The sequence below is a fragment of the Bufo gargarizans genome, chromosome 7, assembly GCF_014858855.1.
Source record: "Bufo gargarizans isolate SCDJY-AF-19 chromosome 7, ASM1485885v1, whole genome shotgun sequence".
Taxonomy (NCBI): domain Eukaryota; kingdom Metazoa; phylum Chordata; class Amphibia; order Anura; family Bufonidae; genus Bufo; species Bufo gargarizans.
In genome coordinates, this window is record NC_058086.1 from 193,916,362 (window position 1) to 193,931,658 (window position 15,297).

The window sequence follows — 15,297 nt, forward strand, 5'->3', positions numbered from 1 at the left end:
GTATTATCTTAGAATGTAAAAATCCCTGCCACTAAAAGGAGCCCTGTCTAAGCTCCGGCAAAAAGCTGCAGGTGTGCACTGAATATCTTATGAAACCTCACACTTTGGGACAAACTGTAGATTGATTGGAGAAACATGAAAAGGTCTTTATCCTTGACATGACAATGCTTTCTTTCAGCTGTAACGGCACCATACATCTATCCCATATTTGACATTCTACGAAGACTAAATTAAGGTTCTCTTGACAAGCAAATGTGACTGTGGATTGTGATGGAAGACATTTTGATGTGAGCTACAACCTACCCTTGACTTTAACCCCTTCTTTAAAAAAAAGTCATGCTGGCATCACAGGTAAAATGTACTATAATGGTACATACAGGCTATTTACTGTATTTCAATGCAACGCATGGATGGCTTGGCGTGCCAATGTGGGAGCACTCTTACTTTGAAGTGGTTGGACCTGTGAAGAGACCTTCCACAATGTGGCTCCTGGACTGTCTCCCAGTCCCCACATGTAAATTTCCTGCATGGACAGGGTCACGTGCACTGCTCCAGCCAATGACTGGCCTCAGCAATTATGTGTCTCCAAGTGGCAAGTCACGTGCTGTTTGGGGTACACAAGATCGTTAAAGTCAGTCATTTGAGATATATCACCGTTGAGGCCTGTACATGCAGGGACCGGAAGTTGAGTGTGAAGATAGTCCAGGAAGGGGGGGAGCATTAAAAAATTGGACAACCCCCTTAAAGGAACTTCAAGTCAGCTTCATTTACTTCGCCGCAACTGAGCTTCAATACCAGGCATATCATGAGCCATGGTCTGGTCTGGTACTGTTGCTGGAAGACAGTAGTAACGTTTTTCTAATTCTGCGCAGCCCCCTTTGAAAAGCTCTCTGTTGTGGCTCATAGAAGAGCATCTTCCTGAAGGTTAACTTGTAGCTTCTGGGCCCCAATGCAAAAACATTACCATCAAATATTAGTCTCCATCTACCGTGCTTTATTTATAACACTAGTCTCTTCATATGGGACCCTCAGGCTCCAGGGACTGGGTGCAATCACACACTCTGTACAACCTATAGCTAATCCCTTGAGATCTTTGGCATATATTTAGAGGTTGTCTTAAAAGGGATGTCCAGGATTTTAATATTAATGGCCTATCCTCAGGATATGATCTGTGTGGGTCATTCCAATCAGCTATTCCCTGGTAGCTCCAGCCTCGGATGAAGGGTCTGGATTTACATAGTTCCATCCATTGTGTAGTGGATGAAGCTGGTCACTACAGTGCTGCTCCCACTGAAGTTTATGGAAACAGTGCTATGGCTACCAGCTCCATGCACTACGCAATGGATGAAGCTATGTACTTTAGCAAAAGAGCTACTTGAGAACAGCAGATCAGTAGGGCTGGGTGTGAGATCCCTGCTCATCAGATATTGATGGTTTATCCTGAAAATAGCCTATCAAAATTTAAATCCTGGACAACCCCTTTAATGAGGTAAGGCTACTTTCACACTTGCGGCAGAGTGATCCAGCAAAACGTATGCCAACTTATGGCATTTGTAAGACTGATCAGGATCCTGATCAGTCTTAAAATGCCTGATCTGTCAGAAAAATGCATTGAAATGCCGAATCCATCTTTCCGGTGTCATCCGGCAAAACGGATCCGCCATTTATCCTTTTCACCTTTTTTTTGGTCTGCACATGCGCATACTGGAAGGACGGATCCAGCATTCCCGTATTTTGAATGCCGGATTCCGGTGTTCTGCCAGATCTCTATACCTTGCGAAAAGTCTATACCGGAAGTGACGCGGCTGCACCGAAAGTGACGCGGTCGCACAGGAATCAGCTGGAGGAGGGTGTGTGCGGCGCTGCGCAAGTGCACATCCAACGGCTTAGCAAAGAATCATTGCAGCGCCGCGATAGAAGTACTTTGTGCACCGCTTGTGCGCACTGAGGGGTATAGAGATTGCAACTGATGATTTGTGGGCGCCTGCGCACTCAGGGGTAGGGAGATCTGATGCAACATTTTGTGCTGCAAAATCTCTATTCCCCTAAGTGCGCACGCGCGGTGCATGAAGTACTTCTATCACGGCGCTGCAATAATTCTTTGCTAAGCCGGTGGACACACCCTCCTCCAGCTGATTACTGTACGGCCACGTCACTTCCGGTATAAACTTTTCGCAAGGTACAGAGATCTGGCAGAACACCGGCACTAATACATTCCTATGGGAAAAAATGCCGGATCCAGCATTCAGGCAAGTCTTCAGTTTTTTGGGCCGGAGATAAAACCGTAGCATGCTACGGTTTTCTCTTTTGCCTGATCAGTTAAAATGACTGAACTGAAGACGTCCTGATGCATCCTGAACGGATCACTCCCCATTCAGAATGCATTAGGATAAAACTGATCAGTTCTTTTCCGGCATTGAGCCCCTTTGGACGGAACTCGGTACCGGGAAAAGAAAAACACAAGTGTGAAAGTCCCTGTTCATGATAAATAATTAAAGATATGTGGGCAATTTAACAGTTTGAAAAAAGAAACAATAAGGGGTCAAACAAAATTATAATTTTTAAAGAAATATTTTTGTAGAGCTATCATCAAGCGGCCAAGTTTTTGTTTTCAATGCAAATATTTAGGAGCTTTTTTGGACTTCTTGTTCTTGAACGCATCAACTGAGACAAGAATGAAACGACCACCACCAAAGCTTCCACATAATGTGATCGTCGGCACCCACATTATCTGTCCCCAATGGCCTCATAATTTGATCTTCCTATCTCAGATTCACACAATTCATTTCATTGGAGGTACAGTTAATCTACCAATAGCACGTGGGCAAAATCCACACAACCACAAGAAGGTAAAGGGATATCTGGAAGCCCCTTTGCCCCAGTGCAAAATCTAGGCCCCCATCTACACTGCAGCAGAAATACAAAAGCATCATGGTCCGGGCATGGCTGCTACTTCTGCACCCCCTACAGCTCTTCCCATGCCAGGAGGACATACAAACTGCATGCAGGAGTTGCTCTGGTTGGATTCAGTTTCCAGACCCTACTGCTACAGGCCTCAATGCTAATTAGTGTAGGCTCCAGGTGTATGCGAGTCCTTGGGCAGCAAAGTTTGACTCTACTCACCTCATCTTTTCTTAGGACTCCTGCACACGACCGTATGTGTTTTGCGATCCGCAAAAAATACGGATGACGTTCTTGTACATTCTGTATTTTGTGCAATGGAACAGCTGGCCCCTAATAGAGCAGTACTATCCTTGTCTGTAATGCGGACAATAATAGGACATGTTTTTTTTTTTTACGGAAACGGAATGCACATGGAGTAACTTCAGTTTTTTTTGCAGACCCATTGAAATGAATGGTTCCGCATACAGTCTGCAAAAAAAACCGGAACGGACACGGAAAGAAACTATGTTCGTGTGCATGAGCCCTTTAATGTGTTTCACCATATTGTCTTGGAGTCTCCATACCAAGAGGAAACTGTAAAATTGTGTCAACTAATCGTGTCAACTTTTTGCATTATTTATTGCATCTTTTTTTAGTATAATCTCTGAAATAATTGTGCACCAGTTCAGAAATACCCTCTATAACTTCATCCACATGTGCGTGATTTTAGGCACTGAGACCAACAGCAATCTCGGAGTGAGATAATGATCTTCCTGCAGTGCGGTGATCTCTAAATCTGTGTAGGGTCCTGCGTTTCACATGGAACATCTGCTGTAAAATGAGTCAGGTAATGTGAATAGAAACGTCAATCAGAGACGGTAATGATGTGGCACGATGCATTCTCCTGGAAGACTTTTTCATTTAATCCCAGACTCGACTAGGTGACGGAGCCAGATGAAACACTTTGGTGGGCAGGTTGATGGACTGTGAGGCTGTGATAAACCTGTGTGGTCCTGCATTGCTGGGAAGAAAGCACCATCCAGCTGTGAGTGGGGTTACTACCAACATTGTTCTGATTCTGACCTACCTAGGAGTACAGCTTTAGAACTTGTTGAATGCTATTCAGAGGTAGTGTTGAGCAGCAGGGGCAATATTCGAATTCGCAATATTTTGTGAATATTTGGGCGAATATTTGTCATAAATGTGCAAATTCACAATTATTTTCTTGATTGTGAAAATCGGCAATGTAATATGCGCATATTGCGCATGCAATACAGGCGTGGGTCACTTTTACTACATTTTTCATGCTGCTAGAAGTTTCCTGAGACTGGAAAAATGGTTGACGGCAGAACATCACAATAGCTTTATATGCAGATAGAGTCAAGTGCTCCAATATATTCGCGATTGCTCAAATCAGCAATTAATAATGCGCATATTTTGGTGCAATACGTGCAACTTCACATTTTAGCAGGTCTGACTACATTTTACTGATTGGTGCACTAAGTATTGTTGTGAACTTGTTACATCACAGCGCTATGTCTGTAGCATGTGTGTATGGACAGCGGAACCTATTACACTGCCTAACACCCTGCACTGGAACCCTATACTCTATCACGATCTAACCTGCTCTGACTATCTCCCACTAACTATATGAATTATATATATAAACTAACTAACTAACTAATGTAATGACTCAGCAAAGCACAGAGCACAGTAATGACACTTCTCTCTCTCTCAGAACTGCAAAAAACTGTAGAAAATGGCTGCTGGGGAGGTTTTTTATATAGTAAGGGGTAGGCAACTTTCCTATTGATTGCTATGGATGTTGCTAAGCTCTGACAAAGACATTGCAGCCTTCTCATTGGCCCACAAGCAAGAAGCAGGGAGGGATCATGCGTTCAATATATAGCACTATATTCAAAATCTACGCAAATTCTTGAAGTGGCGGTATTCACGATTAAAATGCGCGATTTAAATATTCGCGTCCAACACTATTCAGAGGCCAATTTGTGTCTAAAGTATACTTATTCTTTAGATGTGCCTACAGTATATATACCGTAATTAAGCCATTTCCTAAATTGATTCCTCTGCAATCTAGTTGTAGAGATAGGAAGCCACAAGGACTTTATCCTATAAGCATCGTTATGGGTGGTAGCATACGCCTTGCTAAGGAGCAGAAATTACCTGCAGCCACCTACTGTAAGTTCAGATGGAGATTTCTCGTGCCACCAAAATTATTGGCATTTCCCAAAAATTGCATACAAATGATCCCAAACATCCATCTTAGCATCACTTTGCCAATAGTGATTTTTGCATATGGCCCATTCTTCTGGGAGTCAATGAGGCTGATGTCTCTGAGATTTGAGACCAGTTGTCTTAGATAATAATTCTCTTCCATGGGCCCTATTAGGGTACATATAAATCATAGAATGGTGTCCCCCAATTGGAACCCCCACTGTGTTAGCCAGGACATAGCGCTTCATGGTCTGGTGTTCTTGACCTGACCACATCTTTCATGGGTTAACCATCCATGTCGTATTTCACTGACCTTCAGTAGCGTACTCTGGGGGAAATGTATTGTTCACCGCATCTTCTCCCAGGTATTTTAGTTGTTTTCGTTATATAGGGTTTGTCATGATGAGACAAGATTAATTTCCCCTTTGATACAACCCCTATTTTTGAGGTTAGAACTGAACTTTAAGGGAAGTGACAAATTTACTGTTGTATATAGCATGGCTGCTGTAAGGGGAAGACAGAATGATACTAGAGATAACTGTTCCTCATTCAATACCCTATTGAGCTCTGCAAAATTGCTGTTTATCCTAATAATATACAATGTACCCCAAGATTAAATATTAACTATAATGTTGTACCTTGTTCTGCCCAGCAGAGTTTGAGAATCATTACAGATCACATCTGCCTCAGTTTTAGTATTTCTGTAGTGATTAGTGTGGTTATAGCACCATCTAGCGGTGTTAAGTTGTATTACACTTTGGTTTTCCTGTTACAAAGACGGCTGCATTGTTGGTGGTGCAAAGCATCCTGCGAAAGAGAAGTCTCCAGAACACATCAGCGAAGCTGTTCTTTTGCATATTGCCTTCCTAAACTTTACCATCCTTGTAAAAGTATATCTGGTGAGAGATCTACCTTTGTTTCAGGGATATTGTGTTATGCAGAGCTGTTCAGCTAGTTATAATTGTTACTCTTGGAGTTGTTTTGTTACTACTGTTAGTTAGACATGTAGTCCTATGTTAGGCAGCCATTTTACCATGTGCTTGATATTTGGTATGCAAATATTACCGTACATGCAATCTATACTTTTTAGTTATACTTGCTATTTGTATTCTTGTAGTTTTACCGATCAACAATCCTGTTTTGCCAATCAAACAATCGTGTGTTACCAATAAACAACAAGTTAGACTACAAAGAACAGTCCTCTTATTTGGAAGACAGGAATGGTTTATGCTGAGTTTCAGACTGCACACTGTGTGAACGTGTATGAAGACAGAACATACCTTGTTAATTGATAAGGGAAAGCTCCAAGCCTAGAAATCCAACATGCCCGATCATTTCTTTTAAATGTGGTTACTTGGAGACACTCTAAAGAGAAGAGAGAGAAAGAGAGAGACACTCAGGGACTACAACTACCATCATTGTTGCTGTCTACACACAGATATTGGGAAAGTTACCTTTGTGAGATACTTCAGAAATGTGCCTTTTGCTGCTATATGTACTACTGCTCCTATCATCAATCCCGTAAAGAAAAACTTTATTTATTACAATCAATGGGCTTGGCTATTGACTTCACCATTTATCCATCGGATTCTGTCTCTACACTCCTGCCAAATGGTTCACCAGCAAGAGCACATCAACTACCACTAGGCAGGGGCCCCAACACCAGGGTGTGCCCTAAGGAAAGAATGGCTGTGCCCTCCAGGTCACTGCATGGCCCTAGGGAGTGCCAGACTGGGACTAGCCACCCCAAACTGTGAGTACCACCTACCACTATTTTAGCCACTCTTCCCATCCTCTCCTCCCATCTGGGTCACTGCATATAGCCAGGATCAGACCTAGCATCAAGAAAGCAGAATTTAGCATTGCTTTTTTGTATTACCAGTAATGTTGTATTTATATATGGTTATACTGTATATTAGCCTAGATGAAGTCCACCAAGAAAAAATATCCCACTGTTTTGCTGGACTCGCAATTAGGGACATAAGTAGAGGGGTCATGTATCCCAGGTGGGGAAAGGTGGGGCCACTGTTACTGGTGGCGAATGTATCATGGGGGCAAACCATGCAGATATGGGACCCCTGGAGAAAGGGGACCAAGCCCAAGTTAGCTGAATCCTATATTTTAAGGCATGCGTTAATCTTATTCTGGGATCCCCTCTTGAAAGGACCTATTGCAGCAAGTCCCTGAGGATCCTGGTGTAGGATGGGAGTGGTAGTGGTCCCTTATGCCCCTTAGTGTTGTGTGACAGTGTACTCCCTCAGGCCGGTGCTCCCTGGGAATTGGTGCAGTGAAAATGTAGTGTGGAAGAATGAAGTCAGAAGTAAATGTAACAAAGTCTTTTTTTTAACATAGAACTTTAAATACATTCAGTAGCAGCAATCTTCTCTGGCACCAGAAAGGAAATGGAGGCAGGTTGGGTGGTGGCAGTCCAGCACTTAGGTGATGCTGACCTAATAGAAGTCTGATAATAAGTGTCTTCGAAGCTGGTGGTAGCAGTTCACTCTGCTGTCTAGTGACTTAAGACCATACACGAGAAGGTTTGAGTAGTTCTCCCTGGAGAATATGTAACTGGACAGGAGCTCTGCATTGTGCTTCCTTTCTCTTCTGTCTCTGGACAAGAACTCCCTCTCCTGGCAGGATGCAGGACCAGCCCACTCCTACCAAGAGCGAAGGATCAGGGTTTTTAACCCTGTTTCTTGTCAACCTTTGCCATACATTCCTTGCTGGTAGCTATGTCCAGAAAGAAACAATAAAAACCATAACAATGCAAACTATTAACAAATTGTAGTAACCCCAGGTGTGGGGTACTACACACCCCCTTGGTGAAAGCCCGGTCATCATCGGGCTGTGCTTGTGATCCCTCCTGGTAGTCTTGCATCAGGTACCCAAAACCACTGTTTACACTGACCCCCTCCCTCTCATTACCGTGGAGAGCAATACATGCATGCATACATGTAAATACATTGCCTAGGTTAACAATTCTAGCTACCAGGGGGATATAATCTATCGCCCGAGGGGGCCAAGTCCATGATGGTGCTGAGGAGGAGTGCTAGCTACCCTATTTTAACTGATAAAGGTCCCAAAGCTCTGCGGCTCTTGTGAGTCAGAGTCCTTGGGATCCATAGCAGGCTAAACACACTTTCGCTCAGTATATTTGAGTCCTAAAAGAGGGTGTACTTAATACATTGCAAAAACAGTGGATCCCCCACTTGCGGCTCTTACTGAAATAGTCCTGTAAACACAGGTGATGGGCACAAGAAGCTTGTGTAAATTAGAGTTTTTCCTTGGGTGCTTCTCTTCAAATGTTACACTCCACCCCCTCAGAGGCAAGATGGACCAAGGATCCAAGAAAGGATGGAAGAAAGCACAACAGGTGCAACTTGGATTAAAGGGGCCCAAAAAAAAAGATAAACAGTGGCCAGTCCTATGTATCTCACTCTCATGAAGCTCGTTGGGCTGCTGGCTCTTCCAGCTTTGCAGAAGAAATTCAGGCCTGGTCAGAACCAATAGCTGTATCCTGGATGATTGTACCTCTGGCAGGAACTCCGTGGAGGGTCCTCTGGTCACCTCCTGTGGTGGAAACTGGAACTGCAGAATCGGTATCTGCAGCCAATGGAATGGGGTCCATAATCTTACCCTCCTGGAGAAGGTTAAGCTGCAGATCAGGCCCACTCAACTCCCCACTCTTGGCAGGGAGCAGGTCCAGCTCACTCCTACCAAGAGGGGAGGGACAGGGTGGTTAACCCCATTCTTTGCCAACCTTTTGTCAACCATTCTTTGCTTGTAGCTACAGCCAGAAGCAAAAAATAAAGTACATAACAATTTAAATTGCAGTACTTCCAGGTCTGAGGTACTACAGTACATTATTAGACAAGGATATAGAGTATAAATGCAAGGATCCCAGTAAGGAGATGGGTGGCAAACAGCCTCAAGTCCTCCTTTCAAGGTGGGTAATGGTGGGGTGATGTTAACTAGAAAGGATGCCCAATTTTAATCTTTGCAGTGGGTCCCCAACATTATAATTAACGTCCCTGCAGCAAACCCACTTTTCATGGTGTATGTTCATGAGGCCACGACTTAGCAGAAGCAAGCTAGTAATTGGGGCAATAAAGTACAAGTACATGAATGCACTTTGGCCAGGGCAGGGCAGGAGCATGAAGTTTCTGTCCTATTTTCATCCCTGGGTGCTAGTCCGGGCTATGGTGTTTTTCACACTCTGCAGGACAGAGAAGATTCTGCAGTCGAAGCTGTCCATCAGAATAAATACAGACTCCCAGCACATCTTCACCGTATGTTTACTGTGCAGAGCGACTTCTATCCATATGTTCTTCCAGGCAGTTACAGGATTATAGTCTCTAGATATAAATAAATACTACTTTCCTTCATGGTGTTATGTAAATTGATGTTACGTACAGTACAAAGTTCTTAGAGCAGATTAAACATGCGCTCTGCCTTGATGAAGAGATGTGCAGTCGTAGGGCGCATGGCAAGGGGTCCCTTAAAGTACGTGTTTTTCGTGACGCCAGTTGCAGTGAAGCAACAAGGGCACAGGGTCCCTTTTAGTGATGTAGTAGATGGTACCCAGGTGTAAGAATGCCAGAGTGGTGTAGGGTAGCCTATAATGTCCCTTAATGTTGGTGCACATGTCACGGTGCTCCTACCTGGATACCCTGGACCCCATGCGTTGCCCTCCGAAAGCAGAAAAATAGGGGGAATAATTGAGGGATATGAAGAAATAACTTGAGCCCAGACCTTGTGATGAAGTTGATAACAGCTTTACTTTCATAAAATGTTTCTCCAAACAGTTTGCAGACATGGTCTTGGTTCCCAGCAGGCTTTGGCATTAACTGTGGCAGGCAAACTCCTCTCTGCTACGTCTGTTGCTCTCTGGCTCTGCTGCGCTGACAGGATAGCTGTATAACTTAGCTCGCTCTGGGTGCTGCAACTTCTCTCTTGTAGTCTGACTCTGAAATCTGTTACACCAGAGAGTCTCCCTCTCCTGGCTCCTGAGGCTCTAAGCCTCTGCCTCCATAACCAGCTGAGCTGAAGGTGCTCTAGCTGGCCTGGGCAAGGCACGTCCAACAAGGATGTGCACCCGCTGCATACCCTTCCCCTGTCAGAGAAGACCTAAACTCGAACTAACTGGTCCCTACCCTTCCTGCAGGAAATTGGACTCACCCACTCCTCCACTGGAGGGGGGTTATAACGGAATAGACGGCTCCATTCTATGAGACTGTAGCTCTGCCGTGTTTGCTGCCACCTGCTGTTGAACCAGGCATATTACATGATAACATAACAGTTGCAAAATAGGAAATGCACGTTATATAGGACTGGGAATAAATACACAGGATGACACCAGGTTAACCATAGGAGATAGTAGTCAGGTGCAGAAGTGGTAATGCCACTCTGGGGCATTACAGATGCATCATTTAAACATGACTTCTGCAAATGGAATAGATCTGAAGTTTTCTTATGTCAGTATAAGATCAAGGAAAAGCAAAGATCACTAAAGTATATTGAAGGCCGAACTGTGCATGGAACCATGGCCTCTGTCCTCCAGCAATTTCCATGCATCTATGTTCTAGGAGGACCTTGTGGACAGGAACCTCACAATCAACCCCTTTACCCCCCTCCATATTAATATTAAAGGGTTTGTGCTATCTTTTGAAGGAATTCCCTATTCACAAAAGAGAGGATAACTAATTATTTGGTGGGGGTCCCGTTCCCCTAATATAATGGAGCAGCAGGTTGGGCATGCCTGGCCATTCATTCTCTATGGGACTGCTGGAGATAGCCAAGTACAGTGATTAGCTATTTCCATCAGTCCTATAGAGAATGACTGTACATCTAATGTAAAATGTATGTAACATGTAAGAGGGATGAACAATCGTAGTAATGATCATTCATGCCCCCCCCATATAGTATCCATTGGTCTGTGTGAAGGCATTTTGAATCAATGCTGGTCAAATTTTTACATAGTAGATTATGGCTAGAGATGCGCTAAGTTTTGTAAAAGTTGTTTCAGCTGCTTTGTCAATTTTTTTTAAAAAAATTCAGCTTTGTGACACGCGTTTCATTGTATGTAGTAGGTGCAATGACAGGGAGCGGCAGTGGCATTGCTCTCCGTCACTGTACCCCTCAGATGCTGCATTCATTGCTGATCGCGGCATCTGATAGGAATAATACAGTGTAAAATAAAAAATATATAAAAATAAAATAAAATAAATACTTACCTGGTCTATTTGCTCATTACGGGCCAGCCGCCACCATCTTGCTTGAAAGTCTGGCACGAAATCTTGCGCGGCCCGAGATGACGTCATCACGCTGGCCGGCGTGGTGACATCATACATCACTGTGCAAGCAAATGGATCAGGTATTTTATTTTGATTTTTTTCACTATTTCAGGCTACTGCGACCACTTCGTGGACTTCGATTCGCTCAACTATAATTGTGGCCCCTCATTGGGCCGTCTAAGAAGACCCTTGGGGGTTGAAATAATCATTTCTTCTCTTCTGGTGATCCTCTGAAATGTTTCCTTGAGAAATGCACCTGTAATCAGTCTCCATGCCTAAGGGATTACATGCGCTGCGTCCAGGGTGGAGGACGGGATACCCCTCTTCAGCAATTCTTTGTACTTAGCCGTCTCATCCCCTCATATTTGCATTAACATTCGTGTCCACATTGACTCTTAGCAACTTCCTGCCCTTTGACCCCAAACATTCTTCTGACTATTAGAAACTTCCCTTGTTCATCAAACTCTCCTGAACTTAAATTGTTTAAAGGAGATAAGGAAAAGCAATGTCTGCACATGGAATTTATTTCACTGCTTCTCAGCCGGAGTCTTTACAATGAATCATATATTAGACGGGTAAAAATGTATGGTTGCATCTGGAGGAGTGAGCAGAGACACAGTTAGGGCAGGGAATTGCTCAAGGAACCAGTAGGGTGTAAGGCGGCTAGGACAATATACATTTTTTAATGGGGCTTCTTTATTGACACAAAGCTCCACCACAGAGCTACTTTAATTAATATATTCGAAAATTGACAAAATGGGCCCCCCCTCTACTAACTGTAGTCAAGCTCCCGCTGCAAGTTTTGGCAGGGGAGAACATAAACATCCACTGCTTACAATGGGGGCCTTGCTACGCTCAATATCCTCTAAAACTACTTGATCGTAGGATGCATGCAACTGAATTTCTATGATAATAGAATAAGAATGCATTTTCATAGCTCACTGCATATCCATAGATCAAGGGAGTTAGTACTAACTGTAAAGAGGACCTCTCCCCTCTCCTGACATGTCTGTTTTTAGTAAATACTTGCATTCCCATGTAATAACAATTCTGAAGCATCTATTCCTATGACTCTAGGTAGTGCCGTTCTTGCATTATTGCTACTAGAAGTTTATGAAGGAATTGTCAGCAGTCTACAAAGAAGGTCCAGATGGGTGTTACCAGTTGGGGGCCTGGTGCTGGCTTGGACATAGCATAGTGACGCTGATAGGCTGCACCACCATGCTAAGAGGAGGAGGGCAGAGGACAGACCATAAAAGGAGGAGGACTGGGGCTTTGGACAGAGTGCATGTTTACAATGTGAGGTGCTAAACTGGAGCGTTGTGGTCTTGTATATGAGATAAGTCAGGACCAGGAGAGTTGTGGTGATCAGAGGTTGGAATTGTGACAAGGGCCTTTATGAAGCTGAATAGAAGGTCATCTGCTGAATAGTGTGTAAGTCCTAAGTGGCCAAGGATACTGAGCAAGCCCTGAGTGTCATGAGATAGTGAGCAAGACCTCAGTGTCCTTGGATAGTAAGCAAGTACTGAGTGTCCTAGTATACTGAGCAAGCCCTGAGTGTCATGAGATTGTGAGCAAGCCCTCAGTGTCCTGGGATAGTGAGCAAGTCCTGAGTTCCAGCGATAGTGAGCAAGTCCTGAGTGTCCTGAGATAGTGAGCAAGTCCTGAGTGTCCTGACATAGTGAGCAAATCCTGAGTGTCCTAGATTTTAGGCAAGTCCTGAGTGTTCTGAGATAGTGAGCAAGTCCTAAATCCTGAGTGTCCTAAGACAGTGAGCAAATCCTGAGTGTCCTGAGATAGCAAGTCCTCAGTGTCCATCGATAGTGAGCAAGTCCTGAATGTCCTGAGATAGCGAGCAAGTCCTGAGTGTCCAGCAATAGTGAGCAAGTACTGAGTGTCCATCGATAGTGAGCAAGTCCTAAATCCTGAGTGTCCTAAGACAGTGAGCAAGTCCTGAGTGTCCAGCGATAGTGAGCAAGTACTGAGTATCCTGAGATAGTGAGCAAGTCCTAAATTCTGAGTGTCCTAAGATAGTGAGCAAGTCCTGAGTATCCTGAGATAGCAAGTCCTGAGATAGCAAGTCCTAAGTGTCCTGAGACAGTGAGCAAGTCCTGAGTGTCCAGAGATAGTTAGGAAGTCCTAAGTGTCCTGAGATAGTGAGAAAGTCCTTAGTGTCCTGAGATAGTGAGCAAGTCCTGAGTGTCCTGAGATAGTGAGCAAGTCCTGAGTGTCCAGCAATAGTGAGCAAGTCCTGACTTTTCTGAGATAGTGAGCAAGTCCTGAGATAGTGAGAAAGTCCTGAGTGTCCTGAGATAGTGAGCACGGCCTGAGTGTCCAGCGATAGTGAGCAAGTCCTGACTTTTCTGAGATAGTGAGCAAGTCCTGACTTTTCTGAGATAGTGAGCAAGTCTTGACTTTTCTGAGATAGTGAGCAATTCCTGACTTTCTTGAGCTACTGAGCAGGTCCAGAGTGTCCTGAGATAGTGAGTAAGTCCTGACTTTTCTGAGATAGTGAGCAAGTCCTGACTTTCTTGAGCTAGTGAGCAGGTCCGGAGTGTCCTGAGATAGTGAGCAAATCCTGATTTATATATTTGCTCTAGTTCTGTTGTACTATATTCAAGCACAAAGAGTTAACTTCATAGGCATGAATATATCAGATTTCTGAGTTTTCTTAACATCCTGTCCTTATCTATTTAATTGCTTCCTTTTCTAGTTTCTTTTGAAATTTTCAGTTTATCTGAACAAAGCCTGATCACAGAATCTTGTTTGTTGACGTCACGTACAAATAAATAAGGCTTTTCTTTTGCCTCCGGTAAAATTCTTTAGTTTACATTTAACCAATTACATTTTTTCTTTTCAATCTGGCAGTGACTTTTATCTTAAGGTGAATGTTTAGTTGTTTTTTATTGTATATAGATTCAAAATTCTGTACTTTATTTTTTTTATTTTTTTACAGAGAGCTAATCTACTTCTTAATATCTCATTATAGTAATATGACTTCAGTTTTTATAATACAGAACTGCAAATCTCCTGCACAGACCTAGTGTTAAAGGGTTTTTCTGGGACTTAAAGCAGTTATAGGAACATAGTTGCCCAATAGAAAATTTATATTATTATTACTGTTATAAAAAATAATATGTTGTTCAAATTAGCATCTGGATCTTAATATACTTTTTGTAATTGTATGCAATTAAAAATGTAGCATAGCCAGTGAACTATTTAATAAAATGTATTTGTAATTTGTTCTTTTCCTTGTTTCTCTTGTCCACTCACTAAATTCAACCCTTCTACCTCCATGGAATTTTGGTGCACTATTCTGGTGCAAAGTAAGAATACTATAAGGGGCATAAACTTAGACTAGACTTCCGGCATCAGCCACTGTGGTAAACTTGGTGCATCTTTAAAATGCTTAGTTGAATAATAAGCTACCCAATTAACCCCTTCACAACATCTGCCGTACAGATGTCGGCGCTTTTATGATGGTGCCCAGTCCAGAGCGGATCAGACGACATAGCCACTGGATTTCTAGTGTTTTACATAGCTGAGGCTGAGGGCCAATGTCTATCATCGGTAATAATGGAAATTGCAGACATTTAGCCCCTCAGGTGCCATGGTCAATTGTGACCATGGCGTATGGGGTGGATTTTCCCGGGAGCGCTGCACTCCCAGGGCTGAACATCGTCCCCACACTGATACTGGGGCAAGCCACTGGTGGGTGGTAATAGACCAATCGCAAGTATATTCTTATAAACACCTGGAGGCGGCAGAGTTCCATAAGAATATATAGAATTTCCCATACACTACTGTATTAAATCACAGAAGTGTATGGGAGAAGCAATCCAAATATCGCATGTTCAGGGCCCCTAGGGGGCTTAAAAAAAGGTAA